Below are 9406 nucleotides of genomic sequence, written 5' to 3'. Positions count from 1 at the left end.
CATTTTTCAACAAAAGTTTCATCACAAACGGTTTCATAATCTGAGTCAGAAGAAAAGCATTCATTTTCATTGCAAATGTTTGTACAACTATCATCACTTGAATTTTCACAAAATACATAATTTGACCCTGACTTTAAACTTTCCAACATGGATTCACAAACTTTATTACAAACTGGATTGTTAATAGTTTTGGTTAGATCCACACATGATTCAAAACGTGGTTCTAACTTTCTTTTTAGCTTACAACCCAGGTTAACCGTCCCACATTCACCACGATTTACATCACCTGCTACACAAGACACATTGATGTCAGATTTATCAGATGATGGGACTGGACCAGCAGTTTGAGAGGCAGTAGAAACAAATTTCACAGGCTTTGGTATTCTACCAACCCCGTATTCCATTTCTTCCTCTGGAAAAGTATTATAGCTAAAGTGGGGCAAGCTGGTGTAGTTATCATTGAATGGTGGTGGTACAGCAGTGTAATCATACCCCAGCCCCGCTTTAACTTTAGTACTTCTCTGGGCTCCAATAAGATCATCTAATTTCTCAGATGATGCTTCAAATCTTTCAACTTGCTTTTCTTTTTCCTTTTTGTCAGAAACTTCAAGTTTTAACTTTTCAAGTTCATCTTTTAAATCATTAATTATGTTTTTATAATAAATAACATTATGCTCTTTTTGAAAAATTTTAAGTTTAAGATTTGCTACATCATCATGATGAGTTTTAATCTTTTCAACGTAGATCTTGTCAGCATTTACATATTCAGCATTTAATTGATGAAGTTTTGCATTTTCTTTCAAAACTTCGTCCTGAAGATATCTATAATATGTAACCTTATTTATGCAAGCTTGAGTGCACATATTGTGATTTATCTCATCGACTGGTGATGTGTCGGGAATGATAGGACATGCATGACTGCTTTTACCGACAGCACTTGTCCAAACTTTATTACTTGACCCAACTTTATTTTCTTTGGACTGATTGTTTATTTGGAGCTTATCTTCCATTATTTCAAAAGACTTAATGGTAGAAGCCAACTCTGAGAGTGTCATGGTATACAGATTTGTGGTTCTTTTGATGGTAACCACATTGATGTTCCATGTGTAAGGTAGTGAATTCAACAACTTCATGTTGATCTCAAACAAACCATTGATGATACCGACACTACTCATTTTGGAGACGAGTGACTCAAATCTGTTGATGAGAGAGGCAACTGATTCTCCTTTAATATGTATAAACATGTCGAATTCTTCTTTTAATATTTTCTTTCGGCTTTCTCCCATATCCAGATTTCCTCCAAGCTCAGATTCGTAAGACATTTTTTTTATAACTCGGTTATGTTTTCTTTTTTTTTTGCTACAGTACCGAGTTGCTACAGCGCTGAGTCGCTATAGTGCCCGATGCGAAGCAATTGCTACAGTATCCGTGCGAAGCGAAACGATTGCTACAATACCCGTGCGAAACGATTTGCTACAATACCCGTGCGAAGCGATTGCTACAGTACCTCGTGCGCAGCGATTGCTATAGTACCCGTGCGAAGCGAAACGATTGCTACAGTACCCCCGTGCGAAGCGATTGCTACAGTACCCCCCCCCCCCCTGAGATTGCTACAGTACCTCGGAAGCGACTGCTACAGTACCCGATGCGAATTTTTTTTTTGTGAGAATATAACACCCAAACTTCCAAAACGTCAAAAAGACTTTAGTCTAAAAATTAATAAATCGGCCTAGATCTGAGTTTTTAAGCCTAATCTGAGCACATACACAAAAATTTAAAATACTAAAAACTTAGATTTAGTGATTCTCATGTATTTCTAAGGTGAAAGGGACTCCAAAAGAGATAAATAACACGAAATCAACCTCAAATCCAACAAAAACTAAGATCAAAATCCGAAAAGTTTGACCCGAAAACCATAAAAAGTCGAGCCGAAAGCTCTGATACCACTTGTAGGTCCTCTAGATGGATCTCAAGACTTGACTCGGATCAATCCGTGTTGTTGGTTAGCGGAAATCACCAACGACACTCGGATCTCGGATCTTAGTTTTGTTTGGTTTATTTGCTAGAAAGGAGAAAGAAGATGGAGAGAGAAAGTTTATTTCCCAAAAGTGTTTCTTGAATGAGAAAAAATTGGAGTTGGAGAAATGGGTTAAGTAACTCTTTAAATAGGGTCCCAATTTCTCCAAAGTTTACATAATAAACATACAAAATAAACGTATCGAGTACGTAATAAACCGACTAAAAGCAAACTAGAACGACATATACAATCCTAAAAACAATATATAATATTGGCCCTACAAAAACCGGTTTGCCGGTTTAAATCGGTATTTTTAAAAAGACCTGCGGTACGATGTTCTATCAAACCGTCCAAAAATACCTGGCTCTAAATACTGGCTGCCTTACGAAAATCCGGTTTAACCAACCGGCCGGTACATACTAGTTTTTAAAATATTGATTAATATGCTTTAAAAATTATTTTTTCAACCCATTTATCACACGAACATATAAACTAAACTAGTATATATACTCACACATCTTCTTCATTATAATTCATCACCATCTTTCACTCTCTAAACTCTCCAAAATCTCAGCAAATTACTATAACTTCTGTTTGCTAGCCGAAAACATAAACATGAGAATACAATGGGCCAACACGTCTTCTGATGTCTCTCCCGCCTTATTGGAGTCTTCTGCCTGGTATCCAACAAGGTGGGAGACATCACACGCGTTCGCCAACTACGTGAACATCGCCTGGTTCCAAGGCGAGTTTGCTGCAGCGAACGCGATCATTGACGCGTTGTGTGATCACCTGTCTAAATTAGACGACGGTGATCAGTACGAGCCGATGTTCAATGCTGTACACCGGCGTCGGATGAACTGGATCCCGGTTCTTCACATGCAGAAGTATTATTCAATCGCTAGCGTCACACATGAGCTTCGGAAAGTTGCGGTTAAAGATATCGATAATGATTGTAATCGAAGTGGTGAGGATGAGGTTGTTAACGAATTTGATTCACCAAAGAGTGAGGTAATTGATGCAGGTATTATTATTATTATTGTTATTATTATTAACAAACAAATTTTTCAATATTACTGCATATTTGTTTATTTTGATTCAAAATATTATTGCATGTGGTTGGGAACGTGTAAATGAGACGAGCTGCTCGTGAACTAATCAAAATGAGCTGGGGTTTCTCAAGCTCGGGCTCTCAAATAAAGCTCGTACAGTTATTGTGCCCGAGCTATAAAAAGCTCATTTACACTCGTCGAGCCTTAACAATTTATGTGTTTTTTTTAAATTTTACGTATTTTAGACTTATTCGTATTATTTTCACACTACATAACCGAACTCGAGGCGACCTTTGGCTCGATTGAGGTTCTTCTCAAAACACAAACAAGCTGAGCCCAAGCTTAAAAAAACGACTCGTAGGCTCGTTTAGTGTTCTTCTCAAACTATACAAAAAATAATTAAAATGTATGTAAGTGAATTAAAAAAATAATAAACAAGTCGAGTCTGATCTCGAAAAAAAGACTTACGAGCCGAGCTCGAGCTTAAAAAAAACCTCGAAATGAGTCGAGCTCGTGTCTAGTTGAGGCTTAGGTTCGTTTAATGTTTTTATCGAAGTATATAAAAATTAATTAATAGATAAAAGTAACACAAAAGCTTGAAAATTCAACTTACAAACTGAGCTCAAGCTTAAACTGAGGTAAACTCCAACTTAGATAAAAATAAATAAATAAATAAATAAAAATTAAAATGAGCTAAATTCAAGCTTAGAAAAAAAAAACCAGAAATACTAAGCATGCTTGGGATTGAGCTTGAAAAATGCTTATTGGTTGGTGCTTTCAAAAAGCCAATAAATTAAAATGTGTTTAACAGTTAACTTTTTTTATTTTAGCCTTTTAAAAGCGTTAAAAAACAGTTTTTCAAAAGCCCAAATCTTATTATTTTAAAATGGATTTTTAAAAGAATTAATAAGCCAATAAATATTTTTCAAACTTCAAACTCAATTTCAAACATGCTACTAAAATGAGCCAAACACGAGCTAGATCGGGGCGTTTACATTCATTCATATCTTCCATCATTATTTTCGATAAACCCCTTTTCGATATCGGTATAGCTGACCGACAGGCATTTCAGTATTCTTGATATGTGTGATTATTTATTTACTTTCCAACTGTTGTGGTAATTAATTAATTGCAGTCACTCGGATGATGTAGCAACTTAATCCAGTCTTTTGGGAAAATATTAATATGTTGGAAATTAAAATTTGAACAGTTAACAAAAGATGACAAGTGCAGAGTATCTTTAAATGTTTTGCGGTGCTACATAAATTAAGTACATAAAATTTTATTATAGAAGTACTGTTGATTGTTGATTGCATGCATGCATGCATGTAGGGGTTATTAATTAGCAATGCGTTGATTCTCAAGCCGGAGTTAATGGGTTAGGGATCGCGCCTGTTTTGAGTTATGAAGGTCGGGTTCGTTTAGTTTAAATCAATTAGATAACGATTGATTTTTATTATTATTTTATTAACCCGTTGTGCGTTTATGATTAGGGTTATGAGAATTTGATCCAGTTTTTGAGTTATTTTGCTGGATCGGTAAAGTTGGTGAGGTTATTCCTAAGTTGAGTGTTTAATCACGCTTACATATTCTAATTATCAATTACCAACGTGAGGGGTGCTCATGAAACCAGACAAATTGATTAGAAACCAAAAACCCTAAATAACTATACTGTAAAATACCTAACTGAAACAAAAACCGACAGCTTGGGTTTATGTTTTTGTAAAAGCCGAATCTACAGTTTGGTTTTGGTTTGCAAGAAATAAAAACGAACAAAACTGCATTTATAGATTTTATTTTATTTTGTGGATTTAATAAAAATTTAATAATTATGTAACTCAAATACTCTCACCCATGGTATTAATTCTAAGTTTCTTATTTGCTTAATTAAAAACTAGATGTTAATTTTAAATATTTTGTAGAATCTGAAGAAGTGCAGCCATTGGTAGAAAACATTAAGATATGTTCAAATGTTGAAGATTGGGAGACTAGGAGGGCTCAGATCAAGATGACAAAAGGGTTCATAGCCAAAGAGTGTGTAGAAGGGCATATGGTGAATTTTTTTTTTCTTAATATAATATTTTATATTTCTAAAACTTGATCATGGATGAGTCGGGTCGGGTCGGGTCGGATTGACATTTTTTTTTGAACCATATGACTTGTCCCTTTTTTAGCTAATCTTTTTTGCTTGACTTGTTTCGTGTAAAACATAAACCAAATCGACCCATTTATAAGTAACTGCAATGCTTGTGAACTTTGTATTTGACTTGTTAGACTAACTCAACCTATTTAGATAATATTTTTCCAAGTATACATGTTAAAACTTAAAACTTTCAACCCGTTGACTGGTTTAACTATTTGACAATTGACATGTCCCTTTTTAGCTAATGTTTTTGACAGAAATATAAATTTTGTCTTTTAAACATAGCTGATTTACATATCAGGTCCTTTAAAAAGTTTACTTACATAGTTTCATTCACTGTCAATTTTATTTGACATGTTTGAGATAAAAACATAACCTAAATTAACCCATTGAATAATAGGTGAACGTTGTAAGAGGCTTGAAGTTGTATGAGAACATACTCTCCACCACCGAGTTAGCTCGGTTAAATGACTATGTCAGTATACTCCAAAATGCTGGCCAAAGCGGAGAATTTTCAGGTGGATTCGAGCTTCGTGATCTCTATAACCCTTCCTTAAAAGTGTATTATGAGAGTTTTTATATGCTTGTTTGGATGTTTAAATAATTTCAAATTATTGCAAGGCTGCAAGTCCCATCTTGACTATTTCATGTTATGATTTGATGTTATTAGGCGACACTTATGTATCGTACGACAAGCAGTCAAAAACGATCAAGAGAGAACTTATTCAGTTTGGAGCTCCCACTTTTGGCCAGATAAAAGGAGGAGTTGCAAATAAATCACAAAACAGTAAGTAGTTTTGGCATATGAATACTAGACCAAAATGTATTTTTACTTCATAAAATCATTATTTTTAAAAGAGTTAGTGGCCATTTTTGTCCCTATGGTTTGCTGCTTTTGCCACTTCAGTTCAAAGTTTAAAATTTTGTTAATTTAGTTCTTATAGTTTTAAACATTAGCCAATTACGTCCTCCCGTCTAACGGCATCCAACTATGCCGTTAGTTTAAGGGGTATTTTTGTCTTTCTTCTGTTTATTTTTAGTTAATGGTCAGTTTCGTCCCTGTGGTTTGATACTTTTGCTATTTCAGTCTAAAGTTTGAAAAATTTTCAATTTTATGTTTAACTGAATTCGGTTTTTTTTTTTTTGCTACCTAAGTCCATGATGGAATTCATTGGTAAAGTGGTTAGGGTAATTCCCTAAAACCGAACTATATCGAAAAAACTAAAATCGTTTCTTTGATTAATGCATAATAGTTAGGGTTTAGAGTTAACATATCGTAGCAAACATCTGGGTTGAAATCAACATCAAGAGGTCGAATATCCCGCATTTCCATGTTTGCTCAAGAAATCGATGCACTAAATCGCATGTGTGTTCTTCAAATCGTGGTATTGTTCTTGAGTTCGTCGAATTTAACCCTAGATCACCTCTTCTGCCTCTGGAAGTCATAATATTCCGAAGAGGTTCGAAAAATCGTTTATATAGTGCAAACCCTAATTTTTGCCGACTTTAAGCATCTTCGCGTATCGCGTAGATGTCCTGACCTGCTTCTTCGCGTATCGTGAAGGACAAAATAGTCGTTCCTGAATTCTGCAACTTCGCGTATCGCGAAGTTGCCCCTCCTGCATCTTCGCGTATCGCGAAGATTCAATTTCACCAAAATTATTATTTTATCTTCTTGAATGTCTCGTGATGTATGCACTTCCAATCTCTCACTTCCAAGCTTTCATTCCAAGCCTGTAAATATCCTCGATAACCTCCAAAACTTCCAAGTTCCCCAAAACACATAACAATGCTTCAAGTACCAATGTTCGTTCATTTATTTAACTAAAATAAACTAATTAATATATAAAATTAACTAACTTTTACCCAACCATCACCAAGCCCAAAACCATCGAGCATTGACCAAAACAGGTCTACATTTACTTTGTCGACAACAATAATCACCCCCCTCGTATTTAGTTTCTAGACATTTCATAAACTCTCCCCTATGGTGAAATCGATACACTAGATTGCATGTATGTTCTTCAAATCGTGGTGTTGTTCTTGAATTCTTCAAATCGACAACAACTCTATGGTTGAATTCGACGAATTCAATAACAATACCACGATTTGAAGAACACACATGCGATTTAGTACATCGATTTCTTGAGCAAACATGGAAATGCGAGATATTCGACCTCTTGATGTTGATTTCGACCCAATTGTTTGCTAGGATATGTTAATCCCTAAACCCTAACTATTATGCATTAATCAAAGAAACAATTTTAGTTTTTTCAGTATTATTCGATTTTAGGGAATTACCCTGACCACTTTACCAATGAATTTCATCATTGACTGAAGTAGCAAAAAAAAATAAACAAAAAAAAAACTGAATTAAATTAAACATAAAATTGACAAAATTTCAAACTTTAGACTAAAGTAGCAAAAGTATCAAACCACAGGGACGAAAATGACCATTAACTAAAAATAAACAGGAGAAAGACAAAAATACCCCTTAAACTAACGGCATAGTTGGATGCCGTTAGACGGGGGGACATAATTGGCTAATGTTTAAAACTATAAGGACTAAATTGACAAAATTTCAAACTTTGGATTGAAGTGGTGAAAGTAGCAAACCACAGGGACGAAAATGGCCATTAACTCTTTTTAAAACATTATAAATTTTGACCTGTTACCCGACCGAGATGACACACTCATTTTATCACATTTTAATAATGTAGTCCCTTAGTTATTAACACATATCTACAGGTCATATTGAGCCAATTCCAGCTCCTCTTGAAAGTGTCATCGGCCACCTGATTAAGTATCGTTTGATTTCTGAAGACAGACGACCAAACAGCTGCATCGTAAACTTTTTTGACAGGGTACATTCGCATCAAAACTTAAACCAACTTTTATTTGGTTACAATGCAGTTGATATATAACAATGAAAAAACCATCGCAGCATTGCCACGTCACCTTTTTTTGCCACATATATATTATGTTTTTAATCATTATATGTAATGAATAGCTTTTTTTATTCTTTGATGTAACAAACTTTTAATTCATAACAAAGTCTGTTGCATATATGTAGGAGGAGTTTTCACAACCGTTTTTGAAGCCACCTCATGTCGACGAGCCAATCTCGACACTTATTCTCTCAAAAACAACAATGGCTTTCGGGCATGCTTTAGTATGCGATAAAAAAGGGAACTATAAAGGACCACTCACATTTACTCTCAATGAAGGGTGATAAACATTTAATACAATTTGTCTCGAGCTTCAACCCGTTAAAATGTTCCTTAACCGAGCCTTATATAACTCGCAGGTCGCTCTTGGTGATGAGGGGAAACAGTGCTGACGTGGCTAGACACGCCATATGTCAATCTCCAACTAAGCTAACGAGCATCACATTTTTCAAAGTCTTTACACACTCGTGCGAAAAGAACTCGTTTTCATCACCAACTGAATGGGGTCCACCACAACCGCTGATGTTAGCCCCGTCCACCCAATGGTCTTGACCCCAGAATGTCTGCCTCGTGATGGGACCGGGGTTTTCTTACCGTGCAGTGTTGGGTCTAGGAAACCACAAAAACATCTACCTCGAGCCCAAAAAGGACGTCTTCTCACGGTTGAATCCTCAGCTGAACCAGGCGATGTGGACCCCACATCTGGCTTGGGCACTAACCACTAACCACATGTGGTCAAGTAATATCTTGCTTATTTATGTCTTCTTTTACTAATTGGTTAAGAGTAGTAGCAATCAGCTGTAAGCTTAAAACTGTGAGTTGAGGTATTAACACCTAGTGTCAATTATCAATATATTAAACTCCAGGGACTGTTTCTGCCAATTCTCAGTACTTTAAAAGGGTCAAACTTGGTCAATCGGTTTAACAAACAGTATAAATACCATTAGTGCAACATCCAACCCCTCGTACCAATCAATATGTATCTCTCGATGTCACATGCTATATAAGATTTTATGTGTTATGTATGTAGGTAAAGTTATCATACAATAATCGCTTAGCGTACAATAGGCACGCGAATCACGCTCAAGCCATTTTACAAAACGCTCAAGCCGAAAACAAAAAAAAAACGCTCAATGTTAAAATCCAATACGCTCAAATCCATATTAGTTTTTCATAAAATACGCTAAAAATCCATAATATGCTCAGAAAAGGTTTTTCGGAAAAACAGTAAAAAATTGATCGATTA

At 35.4% G+C, this 9406-nt stretch overlaps 1 pseudogene across 1 annotated transcript; it reads left to right on the top strand.

Moving 5' to 3' along the window:
• The first annotated feature begins 2632 nt into the window (after window positions 1–2632).
• Window positions 2633–8885, top strand: LOC143541610 (RNA demethylase ALKBH10B-like; annotated as a pseudogene). Its single transcript, XR_013136779.1, has 7 exons — window positions 2633–3041; window positions 4992–5122; window positions 5613–5730; window positions 5883–5999; window positions 7961–8076; window positions 8286–8440; window positions 8520–8885. The product of XR_013136779.1 is annotated as an RNA demethylase ALKBH10B-like (transcript).
• Window positions 8886–9406: the final 521 nt, after the last annotated feature.

The sequence above is a fragment of the Bidens hawaiensis genome, unplaced genomic scaffold (assembly GCF_021521415.1).
Source record: "Bidens hawaiensis isolate Kalapana, Puna unplaced genomic scaffold, B.hawaiensis_p1.1 tig00012615_1, whole genome shotgun sequence".
In the NCBI taxonomy this organism is placed as follows: Eukaryota; Viridiplantae; Streptophyta; class Magnoliopsida; order Asterales; family Asteraceae; genus Bidens; species Bidens hawaiensis.
This window is presented reverse-complemented; position numbering and strand designations above follow the sequence as displayed.